Source organism: Oratosquilla oratoria, chromosome 32 (assembly GCF_046742065.1).
Source record: "Oratosquilla oratoria isolate Oo_2021 chromosome 32, ASM4674206v1, whole genome shotgun sequence".
Lineage (NCBI taxonomy): Eukaryota > Metazoa > Arthropoda > Malacostraca > Stomatopoda > Squillidae > Oratosquilla > Oratosquilla oratoria.
Genome location: NC_134808.1, coordinates 25,036,494 through 25,038,993, shown reverse-complemented (window position 1 = coordinate 25,038,993; position 2,500 = coordinate 25,036,494).

Here is a 2,500-nt window from a genome sequence, read left to right as displayed (position 1 = left end):
GGAGAGGGAGGGAGAGGAGAGAGGGAGAGAGGGGGAAGGGGAGAGAAGGAGAGGAAGTAGAGGGGATAGGGAGATGGGTAGAGGGGAGGGGGAGAGGAAGAGAAGTTGAAGGGGAGAGGGGAGAGGGAAAGGGATAGAGGAGCATAGGGGAGAGAGGGGAGAAGGGGAGGGGAGAGAATGAGAAGGGAAGGGGAAAGGGGGAGAGAGGGAGAGGTAGAAAAGAAGAGGGAGAAGGGGAGGTGAGGGGAGAAGAGGATGGTAAGGAGAGGGGAGAGAGGGAGAGAAGGGGAGCGGGGAGGGGGAGAAGTGGAGAAGGAGGGAAGAGAAGGGGAGGGGGAGGGGAGGTGAGGGGAGAGGGCGAGAAAGGGAGACTGAGAGATGGAGAGAGGGGAAGAAGGGGTGAGGGGGAAAGGGAGGTGGAGGGGGAGAGTGGAGAAGAAGGGGAGGAGAAGAGGGAGGGGGAGTGAGGTGAGGGGAGGGGGTGAGGGGAGTGTGGAGAAAGGGGGGAGAGGGAGGAGAGGAGAAAGGGGGGAGAGGGAGGGGGAAGGAGGGAGGGAGGGGCGGAAAGGTGCGGAGAGGGAGATGGGAGGAGGAGGAGGAGAGTGCGTACTACGTACTACACATACATACCCAAACAAGTAGACAAGCAACCAAACATGTACATAAACGTACACAAACTCCTTTATAGTTTGGATCCAGCGGCTCGAAGTTGGTTGTATTTGATTAAAAGAAAAGAACCTCAATTGTTTTCGGGGGTCCTACTACGAGCAGAGCGAGTGGCCCTCTTGTAATAGTGGCCCCGGATGGGGTGGGAAGGAGAGCGGGGGAGAGGGGGAGAGTGGGAGGGGGGAGAGTGGGAGAGGGGAAAGGGGGACTGGAGAGAAGGGGGAGGAGGACCAGGGGGCCGGAGAGAAGGGGAGAGGGGGACGGGGGGCCGGGGGAGGGGGGGATGTGGGGTGGAGAGTGTCAGGAGAGAGAGGGAGGAGAGGGGGAAAGGGGGACTGGGGATGAAAGGGGAGGGGGACTGGGGGCCGGGGAGAAAGGGGGAGTGGAGTGGGAGAGGGGGAGTGGGGGAGAAAGGGGGGACTCGGGGAGAAGGGGGGAAGGGACTCGAGGGGGGCCGGGGAGAGGGGGAGAGTGGCAGGGGAGAGTGGGGGCAGGGGGGGACATGGGAGGAAGAGGGAAGGGGATCCCGGAGCGGCCGGGAAGGGGAGTAGAAGGGGATAAGGGGGACGGGGGGCCGGGGAGAGGGGGAGAGAGTTGGGGGAGGGGGAAAGTGTGGACGGAGGAGAAGGGGGAGAGGGGGAACCGGGCGAGAGGGGGTGAGGGGAGAGAGGGGGATAGTGGAGTGCGGAGAGGGGGAAAGTGGGGACTGGGGGAGAAGGGGAGGGGGCGGGTAGGGCGGGGAGAGGGGGAGAAGGGAAGAGGGGGACCGGGGGGGCTGGGGAGAGAAGGGGAGAGGGAGAGAAGGGGAGAGGGGGACGGGGGGCGGGGAGAGGGGGAGAGGGAGAGGGGAGCCTTACCTTTCCCCCTTGAGCGGGGCCATTCGTCCACTTCCCCCCTCCCTCTTCCCCCTTCCGTACCTGGTGATACTTTGGCAATGTTCACACTAGCGGTTTCAACCGCGGTGGTTAAATTACAATGTAAGTTAGTAGAGCTGAGGCGTTCAAACACAACCGCGTAAGTTTTCCTTGACTCTATAATACCATCGCGGTTTCCGCGCGGTTCAAACCTCTAATGTGAATAGGGTCTTTTTCTTCCATTCTCATTGCAGTCAAACGTTTTTATTCATCTATGTAGGGCCAATAATGACAAACAGATAATGAATAGACAAATAAAATGCTGTGATGGCGGTTCGAACCCTGCCGCCGGCGGGACGCTACAAAGTCCTGTGTAAGGGGCAGCGTCCTAGCCTCCTGATAAGGTGGAGTTTCGCGACATTCAACCGAATTAAACTCCCGCCTATCAGGAGGCTAGAACAGTGCCCCTTACAGAAAACTTTGTAGCGTGGAATTTAATGAAATGATAAAAAGTCAAATAAATAACACCAATGATAGATAAACAGACAAATGAAATAGATAATAAATGATAGATATTATAATAAATAGATAAATAAAACAATATATTCATAATGATAGATAAGTAATAAGAAATATAGATAATATGTAACAAATATATTAGAAATGAAATAGATAATGAATGATAGATATTATGATAAATAGATGAATGAAATAATATATCTATAATATTAGATAAATGATAAATATATATAGATAATATATTACGAACAATATAGTAAATAGATAGATAAGATAATCTATTCATAATGATAAATGAATAAAAAAAGACAAATACTACTTAGCCGTAGTTGATAAATTATAAATAGAAAATAAATGTCAAGATATTGCGACATTTTTTGTCAGTAAAACTGATTATTAGATTTAAAAATATAGCTATAATGAATTAATTAAATTTCCAATAATAATGTTATTAAAATAAT